General features: G+C 43.0%; 1 protein-coding gene across 6 annotated transcripts in view; it reads right to left on the bottom strand.

Moving 5' to 3' along the window:
* Positions 1-24,412, bottom strand: part of LOC116977897 (monocarboxylate transporter 13-like) — a 37,940-nt gene extending 13,528 nt beyond the window's left edge. The window contains exons 1-5 of one of the 6 annotated variants that reach the window (XM_033028762.1): positions 23,905-24,412; positions 5,555-5,663; positions 4,504-4,606; positions 4,028-4,094; positions 2,709-2,789 (exon numbers count right to left, since the gene is read on the bottom strand). The gene's annotated coding sequence lies outside the window, so the exon portion shown is untranslated. Of the gene's footprint in view, positions 1-2,708; positions 2,790-3,218; positions 3,974-4,001; positions 4,095-4,503; positions 4,607-5,554; positions 5,664-23,904 lie in introns of those variants that run through there. The other 5 variants (XM_033028763.1, XM_033028761.1, XM_033028764.1 and 2 more) reach the window with 5 other exon arrangements.
* Positions 24,413-24,638: the final 226 nt, after the last annotated feature.

The raw sequence follows: 24,638 nt of genomic DNA, 5'->3' as shown, positions 1-24,638 counted from the left end.
AACATGCCTCCACTGCCCTCTGTGGCAGAGAATTCCACAGACTCACCACTCTCTGTGATAAAAAGTGTTTCCTCATCGCCGTTCTAAATGGCTTACTCCTGTTTTCCTGAAGATTCCAGCATCTGCAGTTCCTTGTTTCTACACTATATTTTGCATTTTTTTCCCCTTCATCTTTTTGTAGTCATATACAGCATAGTCTACTGGCATTGTATGTATCTTGGGACATGTGATAATTATAAAGCGATACGTTACATCAGAATCAAGAAAGAAAGTAGTTAGTCTAGGTAGCAGTGAGTATGGGGGAGGGCGCTGAGTGGACAAAAGGAGTGTCCCCATTCAGCACGAGATGTGCAACATTAGTTCAACTGGCTTCTGCGACGAAACCCTCTTCCAAGAAGTTAAAAAAACAGGAACTTCACATTTCCTGGCCATTCAGCAAACATTGCAGCACATTCAGCCTGCACCAAACTCCCTCAAATGCAGGAATTACTAATGGAGCCGACAGAAGGTGAATTACTTTATAACAGCAGGCAAGCACAGCAGGCCGGAGTGTAGTGACTTTTGGTGGTGGTGCACGGATGTGCTGTACGGAGGGACGGGATGATCCCGCCGTCCTGCTCTTCAGCTTTACGCTAGGGAAGGCTGGCAAGAAAAGCTGGAGCTTGCTCAGTTGAATGGTGTCACCATTCAGGCACTGGGCCAGCATTTGACAGTACATGTCGGAACCTTCGCGCCTTCCTTTTTGGAAAACAGGACAAGGTCACTTAACTGTTGGCAGCTGTTCCATCATTCAATAGGATTCCGATTCCATCCAAAAAAAAGAGACATAAAATGCTGGAGTAACTCAGCGGGTCACGCAGCATCGCTGGAGAACATGGATGTGTTGTGCACCCTTCTTCAGACTGAAGGAGGTCCCCGGCCCGAAACGTCACCCAACGTCATACTGAAGGGTCCCGACCCGAAACATCCCCTATCCATTTTCTCCAGGGATGCTGCCTGACCCGCTGAGTTATCTCAACATTGTGTGTCTTGGCAATTCAGCATCTCCAATTCCTCTTTTCTATTATCTGCAGTTCCTTGTTTCTACATCCCAAATCCACCCACCCACTTGGCCTCCACATTCTTCAGTATTCTCGCCAGCCAAAATTCGATCATCATGGTTTTTTAAATTATCTACGCGAATGAAGGTGCCTCTCATCCACTAATTCCACTAGGTGGAGCTGCACTCGCCCTCACCAACTTTATCAGACTCAAAGATTCAAATTTGATTCCTCTAGTTTTAGAAGAATTAATTAAAATGTAACTTTAGCTAAGCATTAGACGACCAGCTGCCCTTTAAGCACCTGGATTCTGTTGGTTTTTACTATCTTTTGCCCTGGCTGAAGTAAATTGTCCAAATTCCAATTTAACATTGTCATTCATAAACAAAAAGAACCTCAATTTCTGGGCCTTAGTGGGAAAAAAAATTACCAAAACAAGATAAAATCATGTGGTGATCTCTGGATTAATCGCATTGGACAAATGCATGAAACATTTACGTGACGTTCTAGTTGAAGCATTAACCCAAGCTTCTAAATGAAATAAATGGTTATCGAGGTAAGTGTTCAGAGATACACTATGGAAACAGACCCTTTATCCAACCAACGATGGACACAAAATGCTGGAGTAACTCAGCGGGACAGGCACCATCTCTGGAGAGAAGGAATGGGTGACGTTTCGGGTCGAGACCCTTCTTCAGACTCCAGCATATTGTGTCTATCTTTAGTGTAAACAGCAACTGCAGTTCCTTCATACACCTTTGTCCAACCAAGGCCATGCTGACCATCAATCACCCGTTCACACTTGTGCCGTGTTATCCCAATGTCTAATCCACACCCTCCACACTAGAGGGCAATTTATAGAGGCCAACTAACCTACTACTCACAAGTCTTTGTGACGTGGGAGTAAACTGGAGCATCCGGATGGAACCCAGTCACAAGGAGAACGTGCAAATGGCAATGTAATGGCAATCTTTAGTCCATAAACACTTGCAAAATCATATATCAAGCAGAGTGGCACATGATGCAGCGGTTAGTGCTCCTGCCTCCCCAACTACAGGGACCTGCGTTCAACAGATCAGACTATGGCCATATTAAGTTTGTATCATCTTCCCATGACCGAGTGTCATTCTTCTTCTTTGTGGTGGTTTCTCCTACATCCCAAAGATATGACTTGTGGATTAATGGGTGATGGTAAATTATACTTTAGTGCAGGTAAACAGCAAAAGAATGGAAGGGGAGTTGATGAGGATGCAAGATAAATTTCAGGCTACGAGGAAGTCGGGAGATGGAAAAGGAACTGATAGGATTGCACTGCTGGGAATCAACATGGGACTGATGGGCTGAGTGTCCTCCTCCTATTGTTGTTGGAAGTGGATAAAGCAAATTAAAAAAGTGACACCACAAACATTTCTCTTTCTAGAATTCGGACAATTAAAACATGCCTAAATCATTCCCCATTGCTTCTGTTCACCTCCTGAGGTTATAGAGGATATGGATGGGTCAGAGTTCGAAGAGCAATACTTCTCGCAGGTCAAATGTGTTACAAAGGAATGTTACCAGTTGAAGCTCTATTAAAACCCACCTGCTTAAATCAACTAAAAAATAGCTTGGGGTAAATGTAAATAGCTCTCTCATTTAAACAGTCTTTTTCTGCACTTTTGATCTTACCTGCACTTAGTCACTCCAGTTGAAAGCTTTCAATGCAAGTTCTCTGGATATGAAATTACTGTCAAGTTTCTCTGCAAATTCCTGCATTAAAAAAAATATTATAATGCATTTATCCCATCTCCCTTAATTTCCACAAAATATCTCTAAGCAATTCGCAATCAAGGATGTAATTTTATGTACAATCATAGTTGTAATGTAGAAAAAACAGAAAACAGAGAACAGCAATGTGGCACATAGCAAGACAATCCACATTACTAATGCTGGTTGAAGGATACACGTTGGGGCCAGACTCCAAGAGAAGCTCCTCTGCATCTCTTTCGAATGATGCCTCAAGGATCTTCACAACTCTGCATCCTTCCAAGTGGCAGATTTGCTCTAATATCTCCTCGGAAGGGCAGCACCCACCATCGGTGTAGCTTTCCCTCAGCACTGCTCTTCGGCCCAGGAGATCTTTGCAATTACAGTCAGGACAGTCCATATCACCACGGATAATAAGCCCTTGTGCATTACCTGCAGAAGCCGCCTGTTGTATGAACTGAATCCTGCGCACAATGGAAGTGGCTCTGTTCTGACTCTGGTTGTTATCAGATGAATCTATTTTTAGCAGGCATTCTATTACCCGAGTCAATTGAAGGAAACTATTCTGGTTGGGGAGGAGTTATTGGCGGAAGAGAGGGGGCAGGAGTCTAGGGTGGAGCAGAGCAGAAATTACAAGAACAATAAATGTCAACAAGTGATTAAAAAATTGCTGGCAAATAGTACATGTTGCTGACTTCTATTTCACCCTAATGCTGCTTCCTTATCAGATTCACGTGTATAGTTTAATTTACCCAAATCTGCTTCAAGGTTAAATGCTTCCAGCTGCTGGGTGCACCATTCACTCCTGGCAGCTATTCATGATCAGATACCAAATTCGGGTCCGTGCAAACACATAACCCCAGCTCACGGACAGCGCACATAAATACTGCAGGCAATTCAATGCGCCTTCTTAGGCAGCGTTTTTGGGTTGAAGACGACTCGTTTCCACTGCTGTATTAGGTGCTGAAATGGCTAACGGGGCCAAATAGGAACAGCAGGCCTTTCACCAGATGGGGCTGGAAATGGCCAAGGGATGGACTCATGGGCAAGGTTAGTGTGCGACTTTCTTTGCCCACCCGGGGCTTCCGTGCAAGGCCTCAACGCGCCCAATACTCTGCGCAGTCACAGACACAGGTTCCCAGGAGAGAGCTCTGCACACACTTGATGTGACGCACCCTCACCTCTCAGAAGCAGCAGAAATATAAAGTGACGGACCTACGCGTCAGCAGCTTGCCACTCACCACGTCGAGTCTTCACAGTTGCCTTGTGTGTCCTTCTGCAGTCAACGAAAACACCTGCTGCCTACAGCTGTAAAATATCAATACATTCCTTAACAATGCATTAATTTAGAAATGTTTTTGAGGTCACAGCGACAAAAGAAAAATGTGCAGTATCACAGTGCATGATAATCCACTTACAAGATTTGAATTATAGAGACAGTCATATTTGGTTCTACTTTCTACTATGTCAAATGAGTAACACAAGTGACTGAGGAAGATATTCAACTCCAATGTACATGTGATTGCAGAAGGATATCCCCAATATTACTTGTTATTTATTTCGCTGATGAAGCGAAAGAAACTTTGTACATAGACTTTGTACAATTTAAAGAAATATTTTTAAAGTGATATCTGCATCACATTTTGTTCGTCCGGCTTCCTTGATATGTTAAATCTATTAGAATCGGAGGGAACTGGATCAGTTATGGGGAACTCACCTGTAATGAAGATGTTGTCTGACGTCTCAAGGATTCATGGTTATCATTTATTTGAGCAAGCAAAAAACAATCTGCTGGAGGGACTTCATGGGTCAAGCAGCATCTGTGGAGGGAAATGGACAAGTGACATTTTGGGTTGGGACCATTCTTTGGACTTTAGGAATGCAAGAGGCTGCAGAGAGGGGTGGATTCAGCCTGGTCCATCACGGGAACAACCCACCCAACATCAAAAGCACCCGCATAGGCCCTGCCCCAGAGAGACAGCATCTAGGCCTTGCCCCCTTCTCACTGCTGCCACTGGGTAGGAGGAACAGACGTCCACAGTCCAACACCACCAGGTTCAGGAACAGCTCATTGATGCAATTATAAAGAAAGCCTATCAATTATAAAGAAAGCCACATCCTTAGAAAATGAAGAAGAATCGGTATATCGACGAATACTCTCTTGAACTTCTAGAGCTGGACAGTAGATAAATCACTGACTGCTTACATCACAGCCTAGTTCAGCAACTTGAACACCCAGGAACAAAGGAGATTGCAAAAAGTGGTGAACACTGCCCCGTCCCATCACGGGTACCGACTTCCTCACCATCGAAGGGATCAATAAGAGGTGCTGTCTCCAAAAGGCAGCCAATACCATTAAGGACCCACACCACCCTGGCCATGCTGTCATTTCACTCCTGCCATTGGGAAGTTGATAGAATAGTTTGAAAATGGTAACATCCAGGTTCAGGAACAGCTTCTTCCCAACAACCATCATCAGACTATTAAATACTACAAACTGCCTGGGTTGCACGAGGAAATTTGGCCTTTCTTTTGTATTAACACTATGTTGGGTTTACACACAAAAAATGAATGCTGGAGTAACTCAATGGGTCAGGCAGCATCTCTAGAGAACATAGATAGGTGATGTTTCGGGTTTTGACCCTTCTTCAGATTTTAATGTCTGAAGAAGGGTCCCGACCTGAAACGTCACCTGTCCATGTCCTCCAGCAATGCTGCCTGGCCTGCTGAGTTACTCCAGCGCTTTGCATGGAATAAGGTTTACTGACCAGTAGTTGGTGCTTTGGCATGTTGTATCCAGGAAACATCAGCAGCTCAACTGATTGGGAGCACACCATCTCAGGAAGTCCATTTGCTTGCCAGTCAGCAGCTCGACATCTACATTACACGATCGGACAAAGGAAATCACAGCGAGTCCAAAAATCTTTCAGTGAAAAGAATACATTGGCAAACTATGGCCCGAGAAACAAAAGTTCAGAAACTGCTCAAAAGGCCAAAGCTATTGATATGTGAACGGGTGTGGGGAATCTGGAATCAAAGGTCATTTTATTGGCTTCTGCTTTATATTTGATCAACCTCCAACAGACATAATGTGCACATGGAGGTAGTTCATGAATTTCATGAAAGATAATGAGGTTTTCCACCACAATCTGGGAACATTCCAAGCAAGTAAATTATAGGATATGCTCAAACCACAATGACCTGACTTAATCTCTCGCTGAATACTAAAATGTTAATTTCAGCTCATTGAACTATCATTCACATACATGAGATATACTAGTTTGAAGAGCTGAATTGCAAAACCTTCACATTCTTTTCAATTTAATTTACCTATTCTGTAAAAATTATTTGAAGAAACATTGAACAGTTCGGGCAGCATGGTGACGCAACCTTACAGCGCCAGAGACCTGGGTTCGATCCTGACTATAGGTTCTGTACTGTTCTGTCTGTACGTTCTCCCTGTGAATGTGTGGGGCAGCACCGGGTGCTCTGGTTTCCTCCCACACTCCAAAGATGTAGGCTAATTGGTTTTGATAAAAAAGTTTAAATTGTCCCTAGTGTGTAGCTAAGTTAGATGATGACAATTTGAGATGGAAGGATTAACGGATATACAAAAAGTATTTCCCATTTCAGGCTGGTAGCACGTCATTCTTAAAAAAAAAACATTTATTTATTTATTTGTTTGTTTATTTTTAGTTTTGTTAGAAGCAATTGTACAAAAAAGTGATCGACACAGCAGTTATACAATTTTCGTACATTTTAACATTTTATAAACTATTAACTAGATAGGAAATAAAAAAGAAAAGAAGAAATAAAAAAGGTAAAAAAACCCAGAACTATAGGTAAAAAGAAGTAGAGATATAACTACCCTTCCGTAAGCCCGCTCACCCAACACTACCATCGGTTTTGAATTTGTGTTCAACCATTATGTTGTTGACGAAATTCAATAAAAGGAGACCATATTTTTGAAAATTGATGGTTTGTCAGTCAGGCCCGGGGAGCCGTTGGTGCGAGGAGGAGTTACCTGGAGCTGTGAGTATAAAAACAGCGCAGGGCTTGCTTCTACAGAGGCCCGGGGAGCCGTTGGAGCGAGGAAGAGTTACCTGGAGCTGTGAGTACAAAAACAGCGTGGGGCTTGCTTCTACACAGGCCCGGGGAGCCGTTGGAGCGAGGAGGAGTTACCTGGAGCTGTGAGTATAAAAACAGCGCGGGGCTTGCTTCTATAGAGGCCCGGGGAGCCGTTGGTGCGAGGAGGAGTTACATGGAGCTGTGAGTTACCCAAATCTGCAACGTCCCATCTCACTTCCAGAGGAGTCTGGTGGAAGCCTCTGATTGGTCGAACGGACTAGAGGAAGCAGCTGATTGGCTTGTATCCCGGGTAAGGCTTTATTGTATTTGGACAAGGGGGAGAATGAGGGCCAGGGCAGTTTACTGTTCTGGATGTCAGATGTGGGAGGTCATGGAGTCTGAATGCCCTCCAGACGTCCACATCTGCGCCAGGTGCATCGAGATGGGGCCCCTAAGGGACCGTGTTAGGAACCTGGAGCAGCAACTCGATGACCTCTGTCTGCTCAGGCAGAGGGAGGAGGTCATAGAAAGGAGTTACAGGGAGGTGGTCACTCCAAGACCACGGGAGACAGAAAACTGGGTCACAGTTAGGAAGGGCAATGGGCAGAGGCAGGGACTGGTGAGTACCCCGGTGGCTGTACACCTTGAAAATAAGTACTCATGTTTGAGTAATGGTGGGGGAGACAGCCTACCTGGGGGCAGCGACAGCGGCCGGGCCTCTGGCACAAAGACCGGTCCTGTTGCTCAGAAGGGTAAGGAAAAGAAGAGGAGGGCAATTGTAATAGGGGACTCTATAGTCAGGGGGTCGGATAGGCGTTTCTGTGGACGCAGACAGGAGACCCGGATGGTAGTTTGCCTCCCTGGTGCCAGGGTCAGGGATGTGTCTGAACGTGTCCACGAAATCCTGAAACGGGTGGGAGAGGAGCCTGAGGTTGTGGTACATATAGGTACCAACGACATAGGTTAAAAAAGAGAAGAGGTCCTGAAAGAAGAATTTAGGGAGTTAGGTAGAGAGTTAAGGAGAAGGACTGCAAAGGTAACAATCTCAGGATTACTGCCTGTGCCACGCGACAGTGAGAGTAGGAATGGAGCGAGGTGGAGGATAAATGAGTGGATGAGGGACTGGTGCAGTGGGTATGGATTCAAGTTTCTGGATCATTGGGACCTCTTTTGGGGAAGGTGCGACCTGTACAGAAAGGATGGGTTGCACTTGAACTCGAGGGGGACCAATATCCTGGCGGGGAGATTTGCAAAGGCTACTGGGGAGACTTTAAACTAGTATGGTTGGGGGGAGGGACTCAAATTGGGAAAGCTAGCAGTCAGTGTGTGAGGCAGGAGGCAGAGAATGGTAGCACTCTGACCCAAAATGTAGGGGAGAGAGAAGAAAAAGACAATAAACAGAGAATAAGAGAGGGTGGGTTTCTTAAATGTGTATATTTTAATGCTAGGAGCATTGTAAGAAAGGTGGATGAACTTAAAGCCTGGATTGACACCTGGAAGTATGATGTTGTGGCGATCAGTGAAACATGGTTGCAGGAGGGCTGTGATTGGAAACTAAATATTCCAGGATTTTGTTGCTTCAGGTGTGATAGAATTGGAGGGGCAAGAGGTGGAGGTGTTGCATTGCTTATCAGGGAAGATATTACAGCAGTGCTTTGGCAGGATAGATTAGAGGGCTCGTCTAGGGAGGCTATTTGGGTGGAACTGAGAAATGGGAAAGGGGTAGCAACACTTATAGGGGTGTATTATAGACCGCCAAATGGGGAGCGAGAATTGGAAGAGCAAATATGTAAGGAGATTGCAGATATTAGTAGTAAGCACAAGGTAGTGATTGTGGGAGATTTCAATTTTCCACACATAGACTGGGAAACGCATTCTGTAAATGGGCTGGATGGGTTGGAGTTTGTAAAATGTGTGCAGGATAGTTTTTTACAGCAATACATAGAAGTACCTACTAGAGAAGGGGCGGTGCTGGACCTCCTGTTAGGAAATGACACGGGTCAGGTGGCAGAGGTATGCGTTTGGGAACAGTTCGGGACCAGTGATCACAATACCATTAGTTTCAATATAATTATGGAGAGGGTCAAAACTGGACCTAGGGTTGAGATTTTTGATTGGAGAAAGGCTAACTTTGAGGAGATGCGAAAGGATTTAAAAGGAGTAAATTGGAACAGTTTGTTTTATGGGAAAGATGTGGAAGAGAAATGGAGGACATTTAAAGGTGAAATTTTAAGAATCTTTATGTCCCTGTTCGGTTGAAAGGAAATAGTAAAAATTGGAAAGAGCCATGGTTTTCAAGGGAAATTGGACATTTAGTTCGGAAAAAGAGAGATATCTACAATAATTATAGGCAGCGTGGAGTAAATGAGGTGCTTGAGGAGTATAAAGAATGTAAAAAGAGTCTTAAGAAAGAAATTAGAAAAGCTAAAAGAAGATATGAGGTTGCTTTGGCAAGTAAGGTGAAAGTAAATCCAAAGGGTTTCTACAGCTATATTAATAGCAAAAGGATAACGAGGGATAAAATTGGTCCATTAGAGAATCAGAGTGGACAGCTATCTGCAGAGCCAAAAGAAATGGGGGAGATATTGAACAATTTCTTTTCTTCGGTATTCACCAAGGAGAAGGATATTGAATTATGTGAGGTAAGGGAAACAAGTAGAGTAGCTATGGAAACTATGAGATTCAAAGAAGAGGAAGTACTGACACTTTTGAGAAATATAAAAGTGGATAAGTCTCCAGGTCCGGACAGGATATTCCCTAGGACATTGAGGGAAGTTAGTGTAGAAATAGCAGGGGCTATGACAGAAATATTTCAAATGTCATTAGAAACGGCAATAGTGCCGGAGGATTGGCGTACTGCGCATGTTGTTCCATTGTTTAAGAAGGGGTCTAAGAGTAAACCTAGCAATTATAGACCTGTTAGTTTGACGTCAGTGGTGGGCAAATTAATGGAAAGGATACTTAGAGATAATATATATAAGCATCTGGATAAACAGGGTCTGATTAGGAGCAGTCAACATGGATTTGTGCCTGGAAGGTCATGTTTGACTAATCTTCTTGAATTTTTTGAAGAGGTTACTCGGGAAATTGATGAGGGTAAAGCCGTGGATGTTGTATATATGGACTTCAGTAAGGCCTTTGACAAGGTTCCTCACGGAAGGTTGGTTAAGAAGGTTCAATGGTTGGGTATTAATGGTGGAGTAGCAAGATGGATTCAACAGTGGCTGAATGGGAGATGCCAGAGAGTAATGGTGGATGGTGGTTTGTCAGGTTGGAGGCCAGTGACTAGTGGGGTGTCACAGGGATCTGTGTTGGGTCCACTGTTGTTTGTCATGTACATCAATGATCTGGATGATGGTGTGGTAAATTGGATTAGTAAGTATGCAGATGATATTAAGATAGGTGGGGTTGTGGATAATGAAGTAGATTTTCAAAGTCTACAGAGAGATTTATGCCAGTTGGAAGAGTGGGCTGAAAGATGGCAGATGGAGTTTAATGCTGATAAGTGTGAGGTGCTACATCTTGGCAGGACAAATCAAAATAGGACGTACATGGTAAATGGTAGGGAATTGAAGATTGCAGGTGAACAGAGGGATCTTGGAATAACTGTGCACAGTTCCCTGAAAGTGGAATCTCATGTAGATAGGGTGGTAAAGAAAGCTTTTGGTGTGCTGGCTTTTATAAATCAGAGCATTGAGTATAGAAGTTGGGATGTAATGTTAAAATTGTACAAGGCATTGGTGAGGCCAATTCTGGAGTATGGTGTACAATTTTGGTCGCCTAATTATAGGAAGGACGTCAACAAAATAGAGAGAGTACAGAGGAGATTTACTAGAATGTTGCCTGGGTTTCAGCAACTAAGTTACAGAGAAAGGTTAAACAAGTTAGGGCTTTATTCTTTGGAGCGCAGAAGGTTAAGGGGGGACTTGATAGAGGTCTTTAAAATGATGAGAGGGATAGACAGAGTTGACGTGGATAAGCTTTTCCCACTGAGAGTAGGGAAGATTCAAACAAGGGGACATCACTTGAGAATTAAGGGACAGAAGTTTAGGGGTAACATGAGGGGGAACTTCTTTACTCAGAGAGTGGTGGCTGTGTGGAATGAGCTTCCAGTGAAGGTGGTGGAGGCAGGTTCGTTTTTATCATTTAAAAATAAATTGGATAGTTATATGGACGGGAAAGGAATGGAGGGTTATGGTCTGAGCGCAGGTATATGAGACTAGGGGAGAATACGTGTTCGGCACGGACTAGAAGGGTCGAGATGGCCTGTTTCCGTGCTGTAATTGTTATATGGTTATAAGACGTGCCTTATTTTTTCTAGATGTAGTGTCTCGGTCATTTCTGTGATCCACATCTTCACTATGGGGACTGTTATCTTTTTCCAGAATTTAAGTATCAGTTTTTTCGCAGTTATTAAACCGTAGTCAAGGAAGCGTCTTTGAAATATCGTTAGATTAGCGACAGAAATAGCCACAGAAAAATTCAAATATTTGGGAATTGAAATTACTAGAAACTACCATGATATGTTTAAAGCCAATTATAATCCCTTACTTATGAAACTAAATAATTTGATTAAATTCTGGAAAACACTTCCGATGTCCCTAATAGGCAGAATAAACGCTATAAAAATTATCTTTTTACCACAAATCCTATACCTATTTCAATCAATACCTATATATCTCCCAAAAAAGTTTTTCAAAAAATTGGACTCAGACATTACAAATTTTATATGGGATTATAAATCCCATAGAATACAAAGAGCACACCTTAATAAACGAAAAGAGTTGGGTGGTCTAGCGCTCCCTAACTTTATGTATTATAATTGGGCAGTAAATATTAAAAATATGATTCACCTGCTGGACAATTCTGCCCAGCAGGTGGGCTGGATTGTAATGGAAAGAGAGGACTGCTCTCCGTGCAATATAGGAGCGACTCTCCTCTCACCAATACATCTGAATAACAAAAATTATAATAAAAATCCAATTATACATAGCACAATTAGAACATGGAAACAAATAAAACAGAATCTAAAATTAAGAAACCTATCTCTTTTAATACCAATAGTTAATAATCCATCGTTTAAACCATCAATTATAGACAAATCATTTATACAATGGTATAGAATGGGAATCAAAACGCTCAGAGATCTGTATGAATTGGGAAAATTACTATAATTTCAACTACTACAACTGAAATATAATTTGAAAAATAATCAATATTTTAAATATCTTCAAATTCGTGATTATCTGAAAAAATACACAAAAGACTATCATAATATGCCTACAGACTTACTGGATGAAGCAATGAAGACAAAGGCGGAATCAGCTAATCTAATATCGTACTTATATAACATCATCTTAAACATAGAAATACCCACAACTGATGGAATTAGAAGAGACTGGGAACAAGAATTAGCTATAAAAATTTCAAAAGAGAGCTGGGATAATCACTTACTACATACAGGTGCATAAATGTTCGATCAACGTACGACATACTCTCATCCAATTCAAAACATTACATAGACTATATTATTCAAAAACTAAAATAAATAAACTCTTCCCTAATGTCTCACCCATCTGTGATAAATGTCTGTGTCAAGAAGCTACCATAGCGCATTCTTTTGTTTTTTGTACAAAAATTCTGGTATGAAATATTTGACATCTTTACAAAATTAATTAAAATAAAACTGGTACCAAAACCAGAATGGATTATTTTTGGAATATCGGAAGGTAACCCTGAACTAAACGTGTTTCAGAAGAATTTACTCAATTACGGGCTAATAATGGTGAAAAAAGCTCATACTTAAATTCTGGAAAAATGCGCCTACACCAACAATAAAAATGTGGATATCAAATATGTTTGAAACACTACATCTGGAAGAGATGAAATTCCTCTTAGCAGGCAAAGCAGACCACTTCCAAAAGACGTGGTCTACGTTTTTGGAACTATTACATGCATAAAATGCAATAGTAATTTTAAAAATAAATAAATAAATAAAAGGTACCAGGATCTGGCAACGGGGAGTAAAAAAATTTAAAAAACAACAAAAACAGACTTGGTTGGTAGTCCCCTTTCTGCGGAGTTTAATGTTATAATAGAGCGATTGTTTCTCCTTTCTTTTTCCTTCTTTTCTAGGGTCTACTTTCTTTCTTTACTTCCTTCTCTAACTTCTTTTCTAAGGGGCTTTTTTTTCTCAACACCCTCCTGCACCGTCACGACTCTTGCGCACTTTCTTTACTTTCTTTACTTCTATCTTTTTCTTAAAGCTCAAAAAATGAAGCGGTACAAAAATGTATTAAGACATATGTGTTGTATAGTATTGTAACTTACCGTACTTCTAATAAAAAGAAAATTAAAAAAAAAGATTAGCGCAGCCCTCTGACATTCCTAATATTATTAGTTTTGGATCTGGCTCCAACGGAGTTTTAAAAATAATATTGAATATAGAAACATAGAAAATAGGTGCAGGAGTAGGCCATTCGGCCCTTCGAGCCTGCACCGCCCTTCAATATGATCATGGCTGATCATCCAACTCAGTATCCCGTACCTGCCTTCTCTCCATACCCCCTGATCCCTTTAGCCACAAGGGCCACATCTAACTCCCTCTTAAATATAGCCAATGAACTGGCCTCAACTACCTTCTGTGCCAGAGAGTTCCAGAGATTCACCACTCTCTGTGTGAAAAAAGTTTTTCTCATCTCGGTCCTAAAGGATTTCCCCTCTATATTTAAGCTGTGACCCCTTGTCCTAGACTTCAGCAACATCGGGAACTATCTTCCTGCATCTAGCCTGTCCAACCCCTTAAGAATTTTGTAAGTTTCTATAAGATCCCCCCTCAATCTCCTAAATTCTAGTGAGTACAAGCCGAGTCTATCCAGTCTTTCTTCATATGAAAGTCCTGACATCCCAGGAATCAGTCTGGTGAACCTTCTCTGCACTCCCTCTATGGCAATAATGTCCTTCTTCAGATTTGGAGACCAAAACTGTACGCAATACTCCAGGTGTGGTCTCACCAAGACCCTGTACAACTGCAGTAGAACCTCCCTGCTCCTATACTCAAATCCTTTTGCTATGAATGCTAACATACCATTCGAATATTTCCATCCTGACGTTTTGTATTTTTATACAGGATACAAAAGTATGTTAGGGTGGCTTCTTGAGAGTGACATTTATCACAAAGAAGAGAAACAGTTGGGAAGATCTTGTTCAATTTGGTCTTTGAGTAGTATAACCTAAGCAATACTTTAAATTGTATCAGGCAATGCCTGGCATTTAAAGAACAGTAATGTACGTATTATAGGCTTTCATCCCATATATCTTTCGAAATGGGTTGACCTAGCTCGTCCTCCCATGCTTGCCTGTAAATCTCAGAAGGTGGAGTGTCAATATTTAGAAGGGTATTATAAATGTAAGATATCAACTTGCTTGTATCGACATGTCTATTCAAACAGTCATCTAGTATATTAGGACCCATAAGAGAACAATCTTGTGTATATGTTTTCACGTAATCTCGAAGTTGGAGATATCTAAAACAATTATTGGCATTCAAATCATATTTCTCCTGCAGTTCTTGAAAAGAGGAGAGAGTCCCCTTCTGATAGAGGTCTCCCACAGTATTGATTCCTTGATTCTTCCATTGAGCAAACACCACATCTAAAGTAGACGGTTTAAAAGAGGGATTATTTGCATTGGGAAGAAGGAGAGACATGTTTCTCAATTTAAGTCAGCACGTCGTTTTTTCCCTCACAAATTTTGTCAACTTTTAAGCCACGTAATAGTGCTCAGAATAAATACATTGGAAATTCAAGATTCTTTGTAGATTCCAAAGTGCTGTTTTTTATCTCAAAGCAAAGAATGGCAGATGCCGGCTTATACCAAAGATAGACACAAAGCGTTGGAGTAACTCAGTGGATCAGGCAGCATCTCTGGAGTAAAAGGCGGGTGATGTTTCGGGTCGGGACCCTTCTTCTCAGATCTTTTTTCCCCCCGAGATACTGCCTGGCCCGCTGAGTTACTCAAGCACTGTGACTATCTTTACTATTTTTACTTTGCAATACCTCTTAATGGCAGGAGATGGCACCATGGTTCTTGATAAGCTATTGATTGCATAGATCTCCCCCTTTACTGATAAAACATTGTCCCTCCTGAACACCTTAAGCAATTTTATTTTCAACTTTTTTACATTCTTGACATTCAACTGTTCTTTAATTATATATTTCAGATTTTCATCTCATTTCAAGATACATACCCTATTAAATAATTCACAGGGGGAGATGATAGATGTTACATTCACAACATTTAATAGGTTTTCCAATGAGCCCATATTAAAGGTCACGGGCCAAGTGCTGGTAAATGGGATTAGTATGGGTAAGAACATGATGGCCAGCATGCACAGGGTGGGCTATCGGCATAATCATGTGTTCTGATCACATCTCTCAGCTCTTTCACTATTGAGGACACTCTTTCGCTAGTGTCCTCATCCCACACCAAAACCGTGCCATCTTCCACTGTTCTTCTCAGAGTGCTTTATCTCTGCAAACTCAACTGCAGCTCATCATCACTTCGAACTTCTTACTCTCCATCTACCATCCCGCGACGGTCTGTTTCGGCAGCTCTGGTTATCTCTTCCGCCCAGCTCCCTTATCTAACCATCAGAAACAATGATGAGACAGAGCACAAGAAGGCGATCGAAGGCTTAGCAACCTGGTGTCAAGATAGGAATGTTTCCTTCGAAGTCAAGCAAATGAAGGAGCAGGAAAGGGGTTGATGAACACACCCTAGACCGACCGCATCAATGGTGCTGAAGTGGAGATGACCAAGAGCTTCAATTATTCCGAGCATAAATATCACCAATAATCACTGAATCCAACCACACTGACACTGTGGTCACAAAAGCACTTCCCTATAAGACTAAGGAAATTCAGCATAACGGCTCTTATCAATTTCTAAGAAACGCCATAGAAAGCTTTAGTCCAGATGCATCATTACTTGGTTTGGCCCATGACCACAAGATGCATCATGCAAACCATTCTCTCCACCCTCCACAAATCAACGCCATCTACACTTTTCGCTGCCTCAAGAAAACAGCAAACATATAAGGATCAATTACACCCATGTCATTCTCTCTTCTCTCCCACCAGCTGGCAGAAGAAACAAAAGCTTGAAAGCATGTACCATAAGGTTCATGGACAATTCTTCCCCGCTGCTGTCTGACTATTGATCACATCCTCTTGAAGCTAAGGATGTTGTGCCATTCCTCCAATCTATCTCATAGTGGATCAAGCACATTTTTATCTGCACTTTTCTGCAGCTGTAACACTATATTCTGCACTCTGTTTATTTTCTCTTTGCACTACCCGTTGTGTTTGTGTATGGAATGCGTAAGAAAGAACTGCAGATGCTGGTTTATATCGAAGGTAGACACAAAATGCTGGAGTAACTCAGTGGGCCAGGCAGCATCTCTGGAGAGAAGGAATGGATGACTTTTCGGGTCGAGACACTTCTTCAGACTATGGTTTGATGGCACTCGTCTATAAAATGATGAGCACATTGGACAGCATGCAAAACAAAGATTTTCACTGTATCTCTGCACACATAACAATAAACCAATACCAATAATGCTGGTCGGTCTCCTAGTTGTGTGGGATCATCTCCTTAAGTAAGCACTGCATTCCACATTCTGACTTTTCTTCCTCATTGCCAACCAACTCCTCCGCTTGAACCAAACCCAAGTCTCTCATAGAACTATTCCCCCATCCTTTCTGCTTTTAAAAGGCCTGTCCCACTATACGAGTTCACCCAAGAGCTCTCCCGGGTTTAAAAAAAAAATCAAACTCATGATAAGTACGTAGAATGTACGTAGCGGGTACGTCGGAGCTCGGGACGTCTCTTAGCGGCTCGTAATGCTCACGACAGGTACTTGGGAAACGCGGTAAGCTCGTGAAGTTTTTTCAACGTGTTGAAAAAACGTCCACGAGAGCCCTGAGTACCTACGAGCGGCTATTACCGTAATTCACCGAGTTCGAATCAGGGGAACCTCAGGAGAACTCTTGAATTACCTCATACAGTGGGACAGGCCCTTTACACTGATTGCATTCTCATTCCTTGGGACACATTCTGTCCACAATGCAAGGTACCCGTGCAACTGTAGCAGGACATCTTTACTTTGGTACTCAAATCCTCTTGTGACAAAGGCTACCATTTAATTTGCCTCCGTAGTCGCCTGCTGTACTTGCATGTTAGCATTCAATTCAATAACTTGTGCACAAGGACGGTTGATTCTTTGTAACATCCACATTTCCCAATCTCTTACTGGTTCTAGTATAACAGATAATGTCACATATTTTTCACGTTCCACACCAGCCTCACTCACTCAACTACTTCATGTCCCCTTGCAACATCCTTACATCCCCATTAATACTCACAATCCCACTTGGCTTTTGTGTGCTTGGAAAAGAGCTGAATAAAAGGAAATGTCCTATAAATACAGAGATCAAATAAGGATAAGGATCAAATACAAGTGACAAATAAACTGTATTGTGTATTGTGTAGGATTAGAAACATAGGAGACTTAAACATGATGTTTAAGAAGGAACTGCAGATGCTGGAAAATCGAAGGTAGACAAAAGTGCTGGAGAAACTCAGCGGGTGCGGCAGCTTCTATGGAGCGAAGGAAATAGGCAACGTTTCACGCTCATTAGATAGTTCTGGCAGAAAAGGTAAAGGAGAACCCAACAAGATTATACAAAGATATTAAGGGCAAAGAATTAACTCGGGAGAGAATAGGGTCCCTTAAAGATCAAAGAGATGTTGCCTGACCCTCCGAGACACCGCAGCACCCCAGCCGGGTGCATCCCCGCCGATGACCGAGGGGGCCAACCGACAGCCACTGGACAAGGCAAGAGGCGCAGCCGACGGTCCCCGCCCCGCCCCGCCGGGGAACGGCCCCCCCGGGAGCTGGAGCTGGAGCCGAGCCGGAGCCAGTATCTCCCCCCCCCCACACGTCCGCGCCAGCGCCCTGCCAGTTCAGAGCTGCCGGCCAACCCGGCGGGACAGGCAGAGCTGAGCTAGAGCCAGTGCCTCCCCCCCCACGACGGCTGCAAGCGCGGGGCCACCTCTGCCGCAGGCCAGCGCCCCGCCAGCCCAGGGCCACCCAGACACCTCTGGCAGCCCCCCGACAGGGACGGTACACCCGGAAGGGGACAGGGACGGCCCAGCAGCAACTCAACAGCGCCCGCAGCGCCGGAGACCCGGGCCCGACCCCGACCACGGACGAAACGCAAGCCTGCACATACGCAGCAGCACAGCTACCGAGAATGTTTATAGCGAGTGACCTATGATCTGGGCATGTGCAGTCGGAATACCAAACTCACTTATAGGAGGTACTGGAGATCTTACAAAACATTTAGATAGGTAAATCCCTGGGATTTGATCAAAGTGTATCCTATATATCAAAAATGTTTTTGTTATATACAAATGATGGCACAGTGATGACACAACCCTGATTGGACTGATCCAGGATGGGGAGGAATCTGCCTACATACAGGAAGTGACACAGCTGGCGTCCTGGTGCCTTCGTAACAACCTGGAGCTCAATGCTCTTAAGACAGTGGAATTGATAATAGACTTTAGGAGAGCTCCCCCTCCCCTCTGCCCACTCACCATCAACAACACCACAGTCACATCTGTGGAGTCTTTTAAGTTCCTTGGAATCATCATCTCCAAGGACCTTAAATGGGGGGCCACCATCAACTCCACTCAAAAAGGCACAATAGAGGATGTACTTCCTGCGGTAGCTGAGGAAACACAATATGCCACAGGCAACGAAGGTCCAATTCTACACGGCCATCGTAGAGTCTGTCCTCATCTTCTCCATCATGGTCTGGTTTGGCTCAGCCACCAAGCACGACATCCAGAGGCTGTAGCAAGTCGTTCAATCTGCTGAGAAGGTTATTGGCTGCAACCTTCCCCCCATTGACGAACTGTACGCTGCAAGGGCCAGGAAGCGAGCGGGTAAGATAATCTCTGACCTCTCTCACCCTGGTCACAAACTCTTTGAATCACTCCCCTCTGAAAGGCGACTCCAGACATAAAAACAGCTTTTTTCCCCCACAAGTAGTAGCTCTACTCAATAACCCAAAGTCTGTAGCCTCCTTTTACTCTGGTATTTTATTTCATTCACATGTTTAAACTATTGTTTACTGTATGTCGTGTTGTTATTTACGAGCGGAGCACCAAGGCAAATTCCTTGTATGTGTACATACTTGGCCAATAAACGTATTCATAAACTTCATAAAAACGTCAACATCACCAATAGTAAAATTAAACCTTCATTAAACAATGTACTGAACAAGAGTTGTCAATTGTGGATTGCCTGCCATGGATTTTTAATCACAGCCCACAAGCTGGAATATTTGTACTTCTAGGCTTGTTTATTCCTATGTGTTTCGGCTAGTTTCCAGCTTCAACACCCAAGCTCATTAAAAACGTTGCGTATGTCCAAGTCTTATTCACTTATGAGCCTCTCCCGACACCCACACAGCCCCTGGCCCCATACATAGATTGGCTCAATCTACCTCTTTCAGAAATCTGGAGAGTGAATAAATAAAGGTCAATACATTATGAAAGGCAAAATTTCAAATGAAGACACAAAGATTTTGTCTGGAGAAGGGTCCCAACCCGAAACGTCACCTACCCATGTTCTCTAGGGATGCTGCCCGACTTGCTGAGTTGCTCCAGCACTTTGTGTCTTTTTTATTGTAAACTAGCATCTGCAGTTCCTTGTTTCTAAAGTTTCAATCGAGCTTTGATAAAAATAGAAACAGCATTGCCTCTCCTGGGGAAGAGCTGAAGTAATGGCCTTCTGTCTAATTTAAGAGTGGCACAAGGAACTGCAGAGTGAAGAAGGGTCCCGACCTGAAACAATGCCTATCCATTTCTCCAGAGATGTTGCTTGGCCCGCTGAGTTACTCTAGCTGCTCTAGCACATTGTGTTTTGTTTTTTTTTAAGATAATAGTGAATACCACAAAAACTGCTTTAAGCAATCAGTGGTGAGAATTTGGGGACTTGCTTGCTCAGGGAATAGGCAAGGTGAATACCCCAGAGATGTTAAACGGGGTCGCTAGTTCATAGGTGGAAAAAAAAAGAAAAATGAGTTATTACGTTACACTGGGAGACTCAATTAGGGGCATAAATAGCAGATTGGGCATATTCTGTGCCATTACTCATGATTAAGTATTTTTTGAATTGGCGAATCTTTCCCAAATGCTTCATTTTCACAAACTCCCCCATGCAGTCCACAATCCTTCAACATTATCTCACATTGCCCTTCCCTGTTAACTATTCTCGAAGGAGGGATAGGTGATTTATACACATTTGAACAGGGACTTTCGTTGTCCAAGTACAGTACTTTCATCAGAGATTGTGGAGCAGATAAACGGCCTGGGCCCTGTGCTTCTCGCGGCCGGAGAACGATACAAACCCTGACAAAAGACATTGCCCACTTTATCCCAAGTGTTACAACTGAGTTGCAACTTCCCCTCGCTGTGGACTTGTGTGGGTTCGTGTATTTAGGACGTGACTCTTAAACACACATTTGATTGTTTTTTTTTAAATCGAGCATGGAACCTAATTAGATACAAAAATATATAGTCATCATCAACTCTATGTGCGCGGGCTAATGCAATCTGATTTTTTTTTTAATGTAAATTTGTCCAAATGTGTCCAATCTGTCCAAACAATTGAAAGCCTGTAATACTGGGTGCATGATTGGTAATATTTTAGTGAACCATATTATGTATGCAGATGATCTTGTGGTCTTTAGTCCATCTAGCGCTGGTCTCCAGCAGCTCCTTACTATATGTTCTGTGTATGGTGTGGAACATGATATTAAATATAATGCTTGTAAGAGTGCTGTTATGATCTGTAGAACCAAAGAGGATAAATGTCTAAAATTTCCTGATTTTAAATTGTCTGACAATAATCTTAGTGTCTGTAATAAGGTAAAATATCTAGGGCATTTTATTACAGAACAAATGACAGATGATGCGGATATTTACAGGCAACGACGCATGCTGTATGTACAGGCGAATATTCTTTTGCGTAAATTTGGTGCGTGTGCAGATGTGGTGAAGATGTCGCTATTTAGAGCATACTGCACACCACTCTACACTGCGCACCTCTGGTCGAACTATGGAAAGACAAGTTTGCAGAGACTAAAGGTGGCCTATAATGATGCCATGAGAACACTGCTAAGGAAACCTAGATGGTGTAGTGCTAGTAACATGTTTGTGGCTGCAGGAGTCAATACTTTAGAAGCTATCCGAAGAAATCATATGTATAAATTCATTTGCAGGATAAATGACTCTAAAAATGTAATTATTGTTGCCTTGTCAAACATAAGGGCTAGCACTACACGCTACGAATCCCAGCTGTGGAGACACTGGTATCATTGTAGGACATTGATCATTCTTTTAATCTGGATTTTTAATTCATGTATTGTGGGGTTTTTTTAAATATATAATTTAGGATGCTTTTATAAGTGATATACTAAGATTTTATATGTACTATGATAGTTTTTAATATGCAATGCATTTTAATGTAATGTTGCCCCTTGTCTGGACCTCGAGTCCGTAATACAATTTATTATTATTATTATTATTATTATTATTATTATTATTATTATTATTATTATTATTATTATTAAATATCCCATAACAGCTAACACATGTTTGAATTGGTTCCAGAAAGCTTTGACATATTCAGTATGGCTTTAGGCGATTTAAATTTCTGCACCAGCTCTGAAACATAGAAACATAGAAATTAGGTGCAGGAGTAGGCCATTCGGCCCTTCGAGCCTGCACCGCCATTCAATATGATCATGGCTGATCATCCAACTCAGTATCCCGTACCTGCCTTCTCTCCATACCCTCTGATCCCCTTAGCCACAAGGGCCACATCTAACTCCCTCTTAAATATAGCCAATGAACTGGCCTCGACTACCCTCTGTGGCAGAGAGTTCCAGAGATTCACCACTCTCTGTGTGAAAAAAGTTCTTCTCATCTCGGTTTTAAAGGATTTCCCCCTTATCCTTAAGCTGTGACCCCTTGTCCTGGACTTCCCCAACATCGGGAGCAATCTTCCTGCATCTAGCCTGTCCAACCCCTTAAGAATTTTGTAAGTTTCTATAAGATCCCCTCTCAATCTCCTAAATTCTAGAGAGTATAAACCAAGTCTATCCAGTCTTTCTTCATAAGACAGTCCTGACATCCCAGGAATCAGTCTGGTGAACCTTCTCTGCACTCCCTCTATGGCAATAATGTCCTTCCTCAGATTTGGAGACCAAAACTGTACGCAATACTCCAGGTGTGGTCTCACCAAGACCCTGTACAACTGCAGTAGAACCTCCCTGCTCCTATACTCAAATCCTTTTGCTATGAAAGCTAACATACCATTCGCTTTCTTCACTGCCTGCTGCACCTGCATGCCCACTTTCAATGACTGGTGTACCATGACACCCAGGTCTCGCTGCATCTCCCCTTTTCCTAGTCGGCCACCATTTAGATAATAGTCTGCTTTCCTGTTTTTGCCACCAAAATGGATAACCTCACATTTATCCACATTATACTGCATCTGCCAAACATTTGCCCACTCACCCAGCCTATCCAAGTCACCTTGCAGTCTCCTAGCATCCTCCTCACAGCTAACACTGCCCCCCAGCTTAGTGTCATCCGCAAACTTGGAGATGTTGCCTTCAATTCCCTCATCCAGATCATTAATATATATTGTAAATAGCTGGGGTCCCAGCACTGAAATTTTGCATCGGTTGCCCAGATTAAAGGGAGATAAAATAGAAACACGGAACGGATGCATTTAACAACACAATGTTGTTTAAAATGCATTGCAAACAGCTCAATGGTAGACGCAAAAGATAAGACAGCATCTCAGGAGAAAAGGAACAGATGACTTTTCGGAGGTAGACACAAAATGCTGGAGTAACTCAGCGGGTCAGGCAGCATCTCTGGAGAAGGAATGGGGGACGTTTCGGGTCGAGGCCCTTCTTCAGACTCATCCTCCCCACAACTATTGGAATACCCAGTTTAATGCCAATGTTTACAGCCAACACTCCCCTCCCTCTCTACCCATTTGCGCATCTTACTGCCGAGAGATGGTAATTAGTCTGCAGGGAGATGGGCAACGGCGGCTGCGATCCGCAGTGTTTGAGCAACCAGGAAAAGCACAGGCAGCAGAGGGAGAGAGAGAGAGACGGAGACGGAGACAGAAGGAAGGAGCTGCAGATGCCGGAATCTTGAGCAAAGCACAAGGTGCCGGAGGAGATGAGTGGGTCTGTGGAGGGAATGGACAGACGGACCCGGAGGAGGGGAGGAGGGGGAGGTGCAGACCCACACGGCAAACCTGAAATCTGTTCGTATAACGATGGCAAACACAACAACAACAACAACACTGATAAATAACCGACCGCCCGCAGGAATGGAGTCTGGCTCCAGGAACAACAATGGATCTCCTACGGTTCCGACCGAAACACATGCGATGCACATTACTGAGCCATTCCCTCACTCTGTCCAATTTAACATTCTTCGTGGGCAATTCGCCGCAAGATATGGTTCTGTCTCTCCACGTCTGTCTCTCTGAATCTCTCCCCCTCTCCCTCTCCCTCCCTCCCTCTCCCTGCCCCTCTCTCTGTGACTTTCTTGTATCTCTCACTTTGCCCCCCTCTGGTATCTGTCTGTCTGTCTGTCTGTGTCTGTCTGTGTCTGTCTATCTATCTATCTGTCTATCTATCTATCTGTCTATCTATCTGTCTATCTATCTGTCTACCTATCTGTCTACCTATCTGTCTATCTATCTGTCTATCTATCTGTCTATCTATCTGTCTATCTATCTGTCTACCTATCTGTCTACCTATCTGTCTACCTATCTGTCTATCTATCTGTCTATCTATCTGTCTATCTGTCTATCTATCTGCCTATCTTCTCTATCTATCTACTCTATATCTCTCTCACCCTCACACACACACTGCTTGAACCCTACCTGCTTTAACCGCCCGGATGCATTCTCTTGCTTCCTTCAGTGGCCCAGGAAATTGGTTGCAATGACGAGTAAATAATTCCCTGTTGAGTTGAGCTCAGACACATCGGGTTATTTCTTCACTTGAATGGTTGACGCGCTTTCAGTGGATACTTTATCATCTGCCAAGTCTAAATTTAGCCAATTGATTCCATCACCAGCCCATCGCTGCTATTTTACATTTGCATTTGACTGGACAAATCAACAGGCTGTGCCTCTCCAGAACTTATAAAGGCCCAGATCAACTCTGACTTTCTCCTTTAACTTTTGCCATTCCAGCCGTCGGTCGCAGCTTCGCAACTATGTTGGCAAGTTCCCCAATCCTGTTTCAATGCCACGTGTTAACGAAAGTTAACAAACACAGCGAGCGACTGTCTCATTGCCGCTCCTCGATTCAACGCCGTTCCTCAATTGCAGCCACTCGCTTCTTGACTCTTTACCGCCCCTCTGTTCTCCGCTCGGCGCCACTCACTTCTCGGTTCCTATCTATAAATCAAAGATCCTATATAGCTCCGCTATAGGATCTTTGCTATAAATGGCTTGAATCAGAGACCTCGAGTTGCTAACCCTCTCCAGGGGAAACAGCTTCAACACGGTTTATGATATTCGCGCCCTTCATAATTTTGAACACTTCAAATTAATTCACCACGTCATCTCTCTTGCCTCAATGAAAACAACTCCAGTCCACTCGTCTCCCC

Source organism: Amblyraja radiata, chromosome 10 (genome assembly GCF_010909765.2).
Source record: "Amblyraja radiata isolate CabotCenter1 chromosome 10, sAmbRad1.1.pri, whole genome shotgun sequence".
NCBI classification, from domain to species: Eukaryota; Metazoa; Chordata; class Chondrichthyes; order Rajiformes; family Rajidae; genus Amblyraja; species Amblyraja radiata.
This window is presented reverse-complemented; position numbering and strand designations above follow the sequence as displayed.